Source organism: Rhopilema esculentum, chromosome 9, assembly GCF_057945365.1.
Source record: "Rhopilema esculentum isolate cy_ngs chromosome 9, ASM5794536v1, whole genome shotgun sequence".
Lineage (NCBI taxonomy): Eukaryota > Metazoa > Cnidaria > Scyphozoa > Rhizostomeae > Rhizostomatidae > Rhopilema > Rhopilema esculentum.
In genome coordinates, this window is record NC_142823.1 from 10,172,432 (window position 1) to 10,187,173 (window position 14,742).

The 14,742-nt window shown below is 36.6% G+C and overlaps 1 pseudogene across 1 annotated transcript; it reads left to right on the forward strand.

Moving 5' to 3' along the window:
• The first annotated feature begins 1,763 nt into the window (after positions 1-1,763).
• On the forward strand, positions 1,764-5,067 carry LOC148959600 (uncharacterized; annotated as a pseudogene). The gene is made up of 4 exons (XR_016144048.1): positions 1,764-2,398; positions 3,305-3,489; positions 3,663-3,905; positions 4,394-5,067. The product of XR_016144048.1 is annotated as an uncharacterized LOC148959600 (transcript).
• The last annotated feature ends 9,675 nt before the right edge of the window (positions 5,068-14,742 follow it).

The window sequence follows — 14,742 nt, forward strand, 5'->3', positions numbered from 1 at the left end:
CAATACACTTAGTCATGGAGTGCCGCAGAGACCATCTATTGATGAAACTGTCCTCCCATTTCTCTGCAAGAATTTTGTGCAGAGTAAAGCCTGTACTATACTTTAACAAAACAAATGCAGTGCTTTGTGCCAAGATCCAATTTATTTTACAATCAACATTGCAGCATCAGAACGAAAGGTCTATTTTCTTTCTGATGTTCCACATTTGATTAAAACAACAAGAAATTGTTTGTTGTCTTCTGGTTTCTCTGCCAATTCAAAGCGCCTGATGTTGAGTAATGGCAAGCATTTGCTATGGAGCCATATTGCCCAATCCTATCACAAGGATCGTGAGCTGGGTCTTCATAAACTTGTCAAAATTGTACCAGAACATATAAATATTTCTCCATTTGGTAAAATGAGAGTATCATATGCAGTTCATATGCACTTGCGCTGACACATTACTTCCCAAATGGGGAGGCAGATGAGACAGCAAAGCTTTGCTCCCTGGTCAATGATTTCTTTGACATGTGCAATGTGAGATCCACCACAGAGTACACAAGAAAGAGAAACAACAATTTAGAGCCATTTAAGTCAGTGGATGACCTACGCCTTCCATGGATGAAGGATTGCCTTTTTGCAATACTTTGAAAAATGGTTAGAAACAATAGAGGAAACTGATGAGATCTCCAAGGAAGGTAAAAGCAAAATTTTGATCTCCAAACAAACATTTGAGGGGTACAAAATTACAATTAACTCGACAATTGAGCTTATCAGGTTTCTTTTACTTAACAGTGTCAAGTATGTTTTGACAGAGAGATTTATGCAAAATGTGCTGGAAGAATATTTTGGCTACCAAAGGTTTCATGGGCGAAGCTGTGATAAACCGATGGCCAGCGAATTTGGTTACAATGACCAAATTATTAACATGCAACAAACAATAGCACCAAAGGGCAATGTTAGGGGCAAACATTTGCTGAAATGGTCAAAAGTGAGTGATGAACCACTTCTAACAAAACAAATTAAAAAGTAACTGTTATTTGTTTATCGATTTTTATTAATAAGTCTTATAATACAAGAAGACTATTATAAATCACATATCAAATTGAAAATGAAAAAGCTTAAAGTTTGTACCAGCTTCAAAAAGGTAAGCTGTCGCCAACTTTAAAAGAGATTAATTTGTTTCTTCCAAACTTCTATCAGGGAAAAATTCGAGCATTTGCACAAAAATCGTTATTCTGTATAGAAGCTATCTTGGTAGTTCTTGTAATGTGATAACAAATTGTTTATGGATGACTGGAGCCGTAGGGGAACTTCACTTGGCAGTCTTTCAATTAATTCTGCACTGTACATATTTTCCTTCAATGCATTCTCCTTAAAGTGCATATGCCATGAAAATTTTTATTCGCTTAAACTATCAAAGAAACATTCCTGGGAACGATGGTGAACTTAGTTTTTTCATTTGCGACTTACTTTCTTCAAAAATTGAGGTTTTCTGACACCCACTCGAGCTAAATTGTGTCACAAGAAAAACGCGGTCGGGTCTGTGATCACGTGACCTCTGTGACGTAAATTGGTTGTGTATTCTTCAAAAAAAGCTGAGCTGCCGTATGGATTCACTATGTGATGGCACTTCTGTTGTCCCCCTAATCGATGGTTTTTTGCATGATTATTACCCCAGCAATGTCATAAAATACCGGAAAATGATCTAGGTCAATTTTTGGGTAATTACAAAATTAATAAAAATAGAAATGACATGATATAATATATTTATATATAGAAATGACATATATATATTGCGTGCCATAGTCATAGTTTCGCACTTCGCAGTGCCAACATTGTTTGCAAGAAAGTCATATCCAAAAATAAATATGATTTATTAGAACAAAATTAGAAAACTTTTACTATAAAACAGGTACAAACGTTGCAGTAAATTAGTATGCACGGCTTTAAGGAACAAATATACCTCTGATGTGTGTTTTCAAAAAAGTATAAATTGAACTTACCAAGACTATCTGATTGCCGTTTTCGAATTCTACTTTCGAATATGTCACAAAAAAGTAGCAGCAGAGATTTTGGAGGAAGATATTGTTGTGCTGGACTACCATCTGGAAAAAGCTGCACCAACAGAAGTTTGACGCCTGATATAACTTTGCACAAGTTACCAAAAGACGAAAAGATACGAAAGCTGTGGGTGCAGTATATAAAATTGCATTGTAAAGATTTCGAGCCAGCATCTTACTCGACGGGACCCTTTCTTTGCTCAGAGCATTTTCTCCCAACTGATTTTTCACGTATGTTTTCCTCCATACCTGGTTTCGACACTAAAAACACCAAAACCTTTCTTCGACGAGACGCTGTACCTTCAGTCCGCAAACGAAAACAAGATGAGGAACTTAGCAAGCGTGAAAAGCGCATGGTGAGTAATGTGCTTGCAATTGTTTTTAGTGATTGCCTGTCAAATTGCTATTGTTTAAAAGCTGAGATACATTATTGATAATGCCTCAAAAACCCCGGGGGCACCCACATAATACTTTAAATGTGGATTTGAAGTTTTGTTGTCAGCTCCCTTCGTAGAGTGTTTCTTATCAAAACTTTCTATGCTTATCCAAGAAAAACTCGGGTGCGATATTTAGAAAATGAAATTTAACAGCCACATCAAGGGCAACAAGAGACTTCACAACTAGCAGAGGCAGTGTCGTTCGTCAAAACGAAATTAATTTCAGGGGATCTGTCTATTGGACTGCTTCCCCCTCAGTAATCTAAAATAAAGAGAATATAGTTCAGGTTGACAATTATTGGGGGCTCCAACCCCCGCTTCCGACGGCTTTGACATGTAGGGAGATACTACAAGTCCTGGTTACTGGATAAACTACTACTTCATTAGGTATCTCTTTGGTTACTCCTTTCCTCTCTGTACATCATCCATGTCAGCATTTTAAAACATCAAAAACAACCAAAATGCTGATTTTTCAGTTAATTTAATAAACCTTTTAAAACTAGTGTTATACATAGTTAAACTACATCATTATCTCCCGTCGTATTTGACTTTTTTAAATAACTTGTTAGTTTTCTTGTTAGTATTCGTGAACCCAGGACATTGATTTTCTGCAAAATCTTGAACTCGAATATTGATATGGACCCAGATGCAAAATAAAAGCGAGAATGTTGATAAGCAATGAACAAAAGCTATGTTCATATCTGATTATTTTACTTTATTCTTTTCATTTCATAGTTTTCCCATTTTAGAGTTTATTGTTAGTTGAACGCGATTCCTTAGATTCAAAAGTATTTGTCAAAAACCAATACAAAATTTCCTCCACAGCTCATAAAAGGAACAAACATTTCTCATCGACCATCGACTACAGAGGACACAGAATTAGCGGATGTTGCATCCACCTCGACTGCCGTAGTAGATATGGAAAGCTGGATAAGCGACACCGTTCCAATTGACGATGACGAGTCAAACCAAAAAGAGCGTGATTTTGGGATTCAATGCACAATCAAAAAGTGCAGCTCAGAAAATCTTACGTCTAGTTGGCAAAATTCGCATACTCGGGAAGGAAATGGTAATTTGTCTCATTTCTTATTTCATTAGTATTCTATCTCAAACTGTGCTGCAACAACTATTTTGCTTCAGCTTGGTGAATTAATTTTTTATATTATAAAACGTCCCTTTTTAGAAAAACCCAATGGGTTCCTGTTGCGACTGATGAGGACACAGACTCAGAAGGAGACTCAGATAGTCCATGCAAAGCTAGACAAGTAGTATACAAAGACATTTCAATGACCCCACATGAGGAAATATTTGGCGACGACGAAGTTGGAGAAGAAATCGGGGATGAAGAATTTTTTGACGAGGGTGCACACAGCGAGGGAATCGAAACTGATACTGATGATGATGAAGACAGTTCAAAACATATCAGGCAAGACTACCTTTAATGCTGTGTAAATAAAAAAAATAATGTGACACGTGACTCATAAAACTACATTTGTTAAAAGACATGATAATTTAACTAGTCCGTAATCATCATGTTTTCATTTAGAAAAACATTGCTTCATCAAATTTTTGCTGTCGGAAGTTCACATTCAACCGCTGTAGGAGTACTGCAAATTTGTGTGCCTAACCACTGATTCTGATTTATTATGGACATTTAACAAAAATGCTGAATTCATATACGTTCCTTCAAAGATGTATGTTTATAATGAAGCATTAATAAAACAGTTTGAAAAAAAGAAACAGGATGTGCTTAACTTTGCAAATCAAACTTATAGTGTGCACCGAACTGTGTCACACAAACTAGTAGAGTGCAATATTATACAATATATAAATATTTATAACTCGTTGTAAAATCTATTTGCTACAACTTTCCAAAATAATTAGCCAATGATGCTATTGGGAAGTATTCTGAAGAGATAGTGTAATTTATTCATTTTTCTTGCTATCTTTTAGAGTTGATGATAATGTACCCATTCAGAAAGAACCACAGTTTGTTGCTTTCTATAGCATGCTAGTTGCACTTTTTTCCATGTTTTGCTTCAAATGTAAAGATGGGAAACCAACTGTGCAAATGAAGAAAAATGAAACAATGGTGACCATTTACCAAAGCTGTTCAACATGTGGGCCAAAATCTTTCAAATGGCAATCACAGCCGTTGGTCGTCATCCTGCTGGGAATGTTCTGTTGAGTTGCGCTATTCTTGCTGCTGGTGCATCTGTCAGCAAAGTATTACTTGTTTTCAAGCATATGGGGCTCTCTGCAATTTCAGCAAGAACCTTTTTCCGGCAGCAGAAGCGTTTTATTTTTCCTACAGTTCTTCGTTACTGGGAAATGTATAGAACAGCTATGATGGAAAAAATGAAGGGTTTGAAGAATATTTCAATTTGTGGTGATGGTGGTTTTGACTCAATGGGTCATTCAGCAAAATATGGTGCATACACACTCTTCTGCAGCAACTTATCAAAAATTGTCCACTTCGAACTTGTTCAGGTACCATGCTTTATCAGCTTATCCCATGTGTAATCAATACCCATCTATACAGAGATTCCATGTCAACACTTGAGGTCTGGAATTATACAAAAAAAATCAATATTTTAGGTCACTTTATAAGACTTCGCCTCAGACTATGACAATATCACAACTGACGAACGTAACATCATCATTCATGCCAAAAACTCCATCCTTGTTCACAAAAATCAACCATGGAAAAAGAAAAATAACACCACGTTTGATGTTACAATGGGCAGCTACGACGGTGCTGAAACATGCGAGTTGGTTGGAAGCTTTCTGCTGTCACAACTACAACACCTCGACATCAATGTTGGACTATACCGAGACGACGGACTAGCCATTTCAAACTCACCACCAAGAGTCACCGAAAATATCAAAAAGAAAATATGTCAAATTTTTAGCCACAACGGACTACGCATCACGATAGAAGCCAACAAACAGATCATCAACTTCCTAGACGTCACCCTCAACCTGAAAAAAGGTACCTTCCAGCCATACACAAAGCCTGACACCATCCTTCAGTATGTCCACCGCGAGAGCAACCACCCAATAACCACAGCAAAGCATATACCAATGGGCATCAACAAACGTCTGTCATCACTTTCCTCTGACAAAGCATCATTCGACCAAGCCACGCCACCATACCAAAAAGCACTCAACGAAAGCGGATACAAATACACCCTACACTACGAACCAACTTCGAATACCACAAGAAAAAACAGAAAACGAAGCAACATACTTTGGTATAACCCCCCATTCAGCAAAAACGTCAGCACCAACATCGGACACAGATTCCTCATCCTCATTGACAAACATTTCCACAAAGACCACAAACTCAGAAAAATCTTCAACCGCAACACATTAAAGATCAGCTACAGCTGCATGAACAACATTAAGCAAGCCATTGACAGTCACAACAAACGCATCCTAAAGTCACACGACACCAGCACCACCCCGGAAAACACCAATGTCAACAAAACATGCAACTGCCGACAAGCGAACACATGCCCACTCAACGGTGACTGCCTAAAATCATCAGTCATTTACCAAGCCACCGTCACACGCAGAGACAATGACACTACAGAAACATACATCGGACTTACAGAAAACGAATTCAAGACAAGATACAGAAATCACACCGCATCTTTCCGTCACGCAAAACACAGAAATTCCACAGAACTCAGTAAATACATCTGGACCCTAAAAGACAATAACATCGATCACTCCATTTCCTGGCGCATCCTCTCCAAAAAGCCATCCTACAGCAGCTCAAACAAAAGATGCATCATCATTCTGTTCAATCTGCATCATCATAGGTCTTCTATATGCTCAGATGGTTACTTCAGGGATACCTTCTTAGTTCCCTATATATGTGGTTTTTGGAAAAAGGTTTCAACACACTGCACGCGCTGTTGAGATTAATGGATATTGTAAGAATTCCCTAGATAAAAAGGGGTCTTTGATGCCTTGCTAATTGATCTTTCAAAAGCGTTTGATTGCATAGACCATGAGCTATTAATTGTGAAATAAAATGCTTATGGGTTTTGTAAAGATGCTCAACTATTGACTTACAATTACCTGTCCGAAAGAAAACAAAGGGTGAAATCAAATGCTTTATTCAGCACCGGGTGAGAAACCTTTGCAGGTGTACCACAAGGATCAGTCCTTGGGCCTCTTCTATTTATTTATACATTAATGATTTGTTCTTAATGGTACTGCAGTATGTAACTTTGCTGATGATACTAAGATTTTCTCAGCTGACTATCAATTGGATAGAGTTTTAGAACAGCTAGAAACTGATGCTCTTGTTTTATCAATGTGGTTTCCAGAAGACTTTATCAAATTGAATGAAGAGAAATGTTATCTTCTTACTTTTGGAACAAACCAAGGTGAAATTAAGATCAAAATCGGCGAGGCCATTGTTGAGGAAAGCTCTGAGGAAAAACTGCTAGGGGTGATATTAGATAAAAATCTTAACTTCAAAAAGTCACGTCTCAAATTTTTGCAAAACTGCATGCCCTTGCTAGAGTATCACCATTTATGGGTTCTGACTAACTGGGTCTCCTAATTAACAGTTTCATAAAAGCTCAGTTTAGTTAGTGCCTCCTGATTTGAATGTTCCATGACAAATCCACAAAAGAGCACTCAGAATTTTTTATAAAGACAGTCGTGCTGACTACAAAGTATTGCTGACATTGAATAATGCAGTATCGATTCATCAACGCAATCTACAGTACTTGATGATAGAAATATACAAAACCAAACATAACCTGAACCCTAGTTTCATGAGTGAGTGTGAAACAAGAAATGTACACTATGATTTGCGAACTAAAAATAATCTTTGCATTCCAAAAGCCAGGAAAATTTCTTATGGTTTAGAAACTGTGAGGTATTTAGATCAAAAACTGTGACAAACACTACCTCACAGTAAAAGAGAGTCTCAATCGTTGGCAACATTTAAAAAAGAATTAAGAGCACACCCTGTAGAATGCGACTTTAGATTGTGTAAAATATTTATTGCTGGGTTAGGTTTTATTTAGAATATTATACCTCAAACATTTTTATCATTGTACCATGTACTTATTTTATACTAATACTTCATAGATAGTTCTCCTTATAGCTATTAGACGTTCATTTAATACGCCATTTTTAAAGAAATTTTTTATTATTGTTGTAATTATTATATATATTATATATTTATATATATATATATATATATATATATATATATATGATATATATTATGAACTGAAAACTAAAATTAATGTGATAAAGAAAGTTCTAGGCATAGAACGGGAGACATTGAGGCGGCAGCTTGATTTAGATGAATGAAGTTGTAAGAACAGTGGTGAATGGAATGTCCTATGGTATCTGATGCTGTGAGTAAGGTAGGGGGGTGTCGTGACGATGACATGGTCGATGAATTAGTAGGAAGTGAGTGTAAAATGGCCCAAGAATGGTCACAACAAAATATTGCGCGGATGAGTCTACAATTGATAACAAAGTAACAATGACCAGGACCCACCCCTCTGAGGGGGTTGGGGTGGCAATAGTCCCCGTTTTTTTCGAAGCAAGTAGTGTTAAAGCTGTAGTAAAAATAGAAAAAACTGTCCCCCTTCCACTTTCAAATTCCTGTTGAGGAACTTGGTGCCAACGAATTTCTGTGACAGACAGTGAATTGGAGGTGGATTTTAGAGTTCCAAATATAGGTACGGATGATCTTGAGAAAAATAATCTAGAATGCATTTAGAATTCAGTTGCATGCATATGACTGTGTGTTCAAAACCAAGGAATGTTCTTGGTTACCTATCATTTTGGTATGACCAAAAAAGAGTAGTTTTCTTTTTACCACCAATGGCATATGAATGAAGGGCACAATCTCAAAAGAATTATGAAAATCCTCTATTCCAGTCTAAAAACAGCACAAGGGTACATTTTTCATTTTGCCTCATATCCTATCCTTTTCTGCGTATCAAACTGACTTTTGTTTCAGAGTTCCATGCTATTCTACCAAAGTGGAATTGAGATACAATAAAAAATAGAACAAGAGGCAATTTTCAGTTGGGCTCTATCATTTTCAGCGCATCAGGTTGTCACTTGTTACAAAGTTTTATGTTATTCTACCTACTTACAGCAGAGATGTGGTAAGATCACTGCTGGAGTCTAGGGGCAAAGTAACCCAGCTAAAAATACCTCAAGGGGGAATTTCCAGTTGCGATCCATATCCTATTCTTCTCATTTTTAATTGTTGCATAGTTTCATACGTGTGTCACCATTTGCACAATGTCTGACGAAACGGTTTTCTTTTGACTCATCACTGTGACGTCACAGCGGGAAATTAAATTTTGCAATCTTCTCCTTCTTCTTACTGGCTCTTCCGTCTTAATTCAAGACATTAGCCTTGCCACTGTTTTCTTCCATTCCTTTCGCTCATAATCGTTCTCAGTTAGTTCATATACTGTTTTATTTATTGGATTCAGGTCTTTATTCATTTGTCTGATCCATGTCTGTTTTGGTCTTCCCCGATTACCCTTCACTTTGCAATGCAACTGAAAAATGTGCATACTTGGACACTCAATAAAAGAAGAACCATATAACTTACCGGAATTCTGTTTTTTTTTGCATAAAAACAAGGGTGAACGCTTCTATAGATTTCTTTTAAAATATTGGAATGTTAAATTTCGCAGCATAGGCACTTTAAGACAAAAGAAAGTAAATATTTGTGGTTTTTTAAGAATCGTATATTGTTATAAAATTAAGTTTGAACAAAAGAAATAAAAAATAGCTGTCATTGAGAAAATAGATGTATAAGTAGATGCATGAAAAGGTGTATAAATAGATGTATAAATACATGTAGAAATAGATGTGGAAAAAGATGTGGAAATAGGTGTGGGAATAGGTGTAGAATAAAGTTATAAGTGGTTACAGCTATTAATTGTTTAAAATAGGTGTATAAAACAAAGAAGTTAAAACAGTAAAATAACATACAGTAGCATTAAGACTATAGCAAAGGGTATAAAAGCAGGATGTATCAGTGAAGGGAGAGTTGAATTGGAGTAGTATGAAAAGAGGAAGATAGCTGAAAAGTACATAGACAGAGACAAGCTAAGAAGACGTTTTAAAGGTACATAAATATGTAGTATAGATTTTCCTGATGGAACATCGTTTTTTCTTGATAAAACTGCTTTATCAGCTGAAGATATTGAAAAGGAAATTGTTGAGCAAAGTGAATTCGACCAATTTTCGCACGAGGCCATTTGCTTGACTGAGATATGTTTTGACTACAAGGCCAGTTCGTAAGAGGCTACTGTTGCTCTTAAAATGTTGTTGGTGGAAATAAAAAGATAAACTTGCCAAAGGTGCAGGCAGTAACTCCTTTGAATGGGTTACTTTTTGGGACAGCTTTCAGTCTGCTATAGGAATATGAGCATAACGATGTTGACAAATTTAAGTATCTACGATCATATTTGGGAGGTGCAGCGTATACAGCAATCAAAGGATTACCTATCTCAGATGGCAATCATAAGGAGGTTGTGGATATTCTACAAAAGCGATTTGGTTCCAAGCAAGTTATTATATCAAACTTCAGAAACACGATTATCAAGTTGCAGATCGCGAGTTCCTTCATAAAATGGAAAAAGTGGTTGTCACACCGGTATTGATGGCAGATATTCCAGAGGAATTAAGAGTTACCATAAGCCAAAATTGCAGGAAGGTCTATTGGACGATGAAGGAATTTGGGACTTGAAGGAAGTTTTGGATCTTTTCGAAAAAGAGGTGCAATTGAGTGAAAAATTTATTGTTTCGAATGAGAGCAGTGGATCTTCTACTCGCGGTTCATGGAGAAAACCAATCGTAAAGGAGTATTCAGGCAGCAGACAGAATCAACCATCGACCATCATTTTACCAGAATCAAGGAGGTTTGAAGTGTTTCTTTTGCAATGGATCGCATATGGCTTGTAAGTGCACTTCAACTACTAATCCAAAAACTAAGATGACTGTTCTTAGAGAAAAAAAAAGATTTTTTTGTGCTTTAGAAGTAGCTCCTTTTTGCCCTTCAGGAAGAAGGTGCACATTGCCTTATGTAATGCCTTGAATACAAATTCAAATAATAACAGGGTACAGAGTTCGGCAGTAAACGTAGCTGTTGAGCGTGACTTATCGGTACTTTTGCTTTGTAACGATAACTTGTCTGAAAACATAAACGTACTGTGTAATAGTGGTTCGTCTAAAACATTCATTAGTTCGCACCTTTGCAGTTATCTAAAGCTGCAGATTATAGGCAAAGAAAAACAGTTGATAAAGGTTTTTGGCGATTCAGAACCTAAATTTCATGAATGTGACATAGTACAATTTACTGTCGTTTGCAGTGATGGACTGAGAATTTATATGAAGGCATATTCCATTCCGTTGATTTGCAGTCTATTAATTAATCAATGTATTGATGTTGCAATTGAACAGTATCCGTATTTGCAAGGTTTGCCTCTTGCTGACTATATTACAAGCAAGGAACAAGTAGATATTGATTTACTTATTGTATCGGATTATTACTGGTCATTTGTTGGAGGACCTCCCGTAAGAGGGGAGGGTGCAACTGCTGTACCAACTGGGCTTGGTTTCATTTTAAATGGTCTGGTTAAAGACATTTATAACGTTTGCAGTTCTACGCATGTGCAAACAATTCATGTAACAAAAGCAGAGATGCATAGTTTCAAAGCAGAGAAGCAAATGACTCTGTTGATGTTAATAAGTTTTGGGACATTGAATCAGTGGGTATAAAAGAAAAAACGTCTGATTCAGAATTATAGGACAGATTCCTCAAGGATGCCCGGTTTAAAAACAGTTGTTACAAAGTTTCTTTGTTAATGAAAGAATGTCACCCAGTTATTATGGACAATTTTCCTCTCGCAAAAGCCGACTAAAGTCTCTGCTTAAAAGGTTGAAATCAAAACCAGACATTTTTAATGAGCATAACAACGTCATCTCAGAACAGTTAGATGCAGGTGTTGTTGAACGTGTGTTAACCAAGGGAAACCAATGAAATGGATAAGCCAGGTGAAGTTCATTTTTTACCACATAGAGAGGTAGTAAGGGCGGATAAGGAGACTACAAAACTTCATCATGATGCTGGCTCTAAAAGAGCCTGTGAAGTAAGTCTGAATGATTGCATGCATATTGGCATTGCTCCTATACTGTTGATTTTGGACCTGTTGGTAAGATTTGGAATCCAAAAGGTTGCTCTAATTAGAGATCTGCCAAAAGCTTTTCTGAACATTGCTATTACCCTAACCAGATAGAATTGCTTCGTTTCGTGTCAGTAAATGAAATCAACTCAGAAAATCCAAAACTTGTTATGTACAGATTTACGTGTCTTGTTTTTGGGTTAGTCAGTTCACCGTTTGTTATCAATGCAACAATAAGATATCATATGGATAAATATGAAAGGACTGACCCCGATTTTGTTGATTTAGTGAAACATTCTATGTTTTTGTGAAACATTATATGTACGTAGATGATTTTGCTTCTTCTGTTCAAACAATTGAAGATACTTTTGACTTGTATCAGAAACTGAAATGTCGGTTCAAGGAGGCAGGTTTCAATATGAGGCAATGGGCCTCAAATCGTAGTCAGTTGATGAATTAAATTTAATGTGAGGGGTCCAAAACAGACACATTATCTGGTAGTTCTACTAGCAAACAATTTCAAAATAAAAACCGATGAAAAAAGCGTGAAAGTTTTAGGAATTTCGTGGGTCAAGGGATGTGATTTAATTAAATTTGATTTGAATGACGTTGTCAAGGATGTTGCGAAGGAGCTTGCTACAAAAAAACAATCGTAAGTACTATCGCTCCAGTTTTTGACCCACGCGGTTGGATTTTGTGTGCAATTCTGCCTTTGAAAATATTGTTTCATGAGGCATACTCAATGAAAGTTGATTGGAACACTCCTCTTTCTGAACAAAGTCATTTGTATTGGAAAGCTATAATTACAATTATAACTTTCCAACACAAATGAACTTGTTCAGAAAGAGGACTTTGAATCTGAAATTGACTTTGAAATTGAAATCTGAAAGACTTTGGATCGCTTTCTGAAATTGAATTCCCGCGTTATTCACTACAACTTTTTGCGACTTTTCAACATGAAAAGATTAATGGTGAATAATTCAAGACTCTCGTTTTGGCAATTTCCAGGAGCTGTTTCATAAAAGCTGAAAAGTCTGAAAAGAGTTTTTTTGAATGAAACATTTGCAGTTGTTCGAAAACATCAAGACTCTGTGGAGGACATGTTGTAAATAACGAGTATTGTCTAGTGATGTATATATAGTATATGTAAAGTATTGTCTAGGGAGTTAATCGAGGTTGGGGGAGGCATTGATTGATAGGATTTTGATTATTGGATTGCTTGAATGACGAACACTTGTAGAGAATTAAAATTTGATATGTTAAAAGAATTTATTATGGATATCAGTTTTTAATCCTTTATATTGGAATCTAGATTGTAGATTCACTGTTTACCAATATTACTGATTGAGAAAACCTTGGAATCATAAACCAGTTTTTTCCCTCTTATTCATCTCATTATTCATTATTGCAGATAACGTCCACCAGGTCGTAAGTGATGTACATTGGCCTTGATGACCGCTTCCCAGCCTTTTTTGTTCACTTTCCAAACACATTGCAGACCAATTGCGCTTCACTTTCTGACCCAAAACTACCTCTTTCATTTTCATTACAAATTTCAGATTCCAGGTTGGTTTTCTTCCCAATTTTACTGTCGTTTCAATTTCTGCCATCTTTATCTTAAGATTTAAACAAGAAGCAACAAACAAATTATATTTTGGCGCCAACAAAAAATTTGCACCACTGCACTTGCGCAACTAATGTGTTTGAGGCACTGAAAAAAACACTATTTTATTTAAGTCATCAAAAGCTCTAGGTCTAAAGCCAACTTGCGTTTTGGTCGTGTTGCATGACTGACCATGATAAACTGGAGTCAGGCCTAGTATCGAGCTACTTTGCAAATTCGATTTATACGCCGTGCTAATGTCAAAACTAATCAAAAGTTAGATTTTAAAGAAGCAAAGTATTTGATTTTCTGTGAGATAAGCCCGACATATAAATCAGCTCTAAGATCTTGTTGGCAGTCTAGTGTTCAAGAGCTAAGAGTATTAGTAATGGACCCAAGTGTCAAGGAGCAATGAAAAATGTGATCCAGCCCATGGCAATTTAATGGGTGGTGAAAATAAAGAGTCAAGAGACAGAAAAAAAGCAATCAACGGAGAAGGAATAATGAAGACCAATGTTAATTCCAGCGTACAAACAGGAGGAGAAAAAGGTAGCAATGATGGCTTAGAATGTTACTTCTGTGATAAAAACATAGATTGGAGTCATGTGATGATTTCAAGTTCGAAGATGGTGAGGAAAAATCCAAATTTATTAGACTAAAGAAACTTTGCGACAATGGTTTATCAAGGTTTAATTTTTTCTGCTGGTTGCAAAAGACAAAAGGCATGCACAGTGCTGAATTGTTGGATTAGAAGGAAACATTATGCTTCAATATGTAATGCAGTTAACAAATTTGAGACAAGTCGATACAGTGAACAAGTTAGCTCAGATCAACATGTGGGATTGAAAAGGCAAAATCATTGTAGTAGCCCAACGAGTAACAATGGTGGTTACAGGTGAAGGACTACCAATTGTACTGCTCAAGGTAAATTGTTGAGGCCTAGGATGTACGCTCTGTTGGACAGTGGATCTACTGCTTCTTTTTTCTGTGATGATCTTTTGAAGGAGCTAGGCATAAAGGGTAAAGCGTGTCAAATACAGCTGGCAACTATTGGTGGTGTTTGTGGTGAATGTCAAACTGCCATGGTGAGCCTAGAAGTTACGAACCTTGAAGAAGATATCTGCATTTAGATTGATAATGTTTTTACAACAAAGCGTTTGAATATACCTCATAAGGGAATGCTCAGTAAAAAGATGTAGATTTGTGGTCTCATTTCAGTGGAGCACCCGTACCTATTCTAATCAATTGTGTACATCCACACTAATCATTTGATAAAACATGGGCACCTTTTGAACATATTCCTAAGCTCAGATTAATAATGAGTAACACTAAGGGAGCACCTATCGGGCACCAGGCAATGGGATGACCAAACAAGCTTTGGACACATTCCCACTCTGAACAAGCTATTAGGCACAATTTCAGAACACCAAGATGACAAACTACATCAAATGACAGCAGCATGAAAG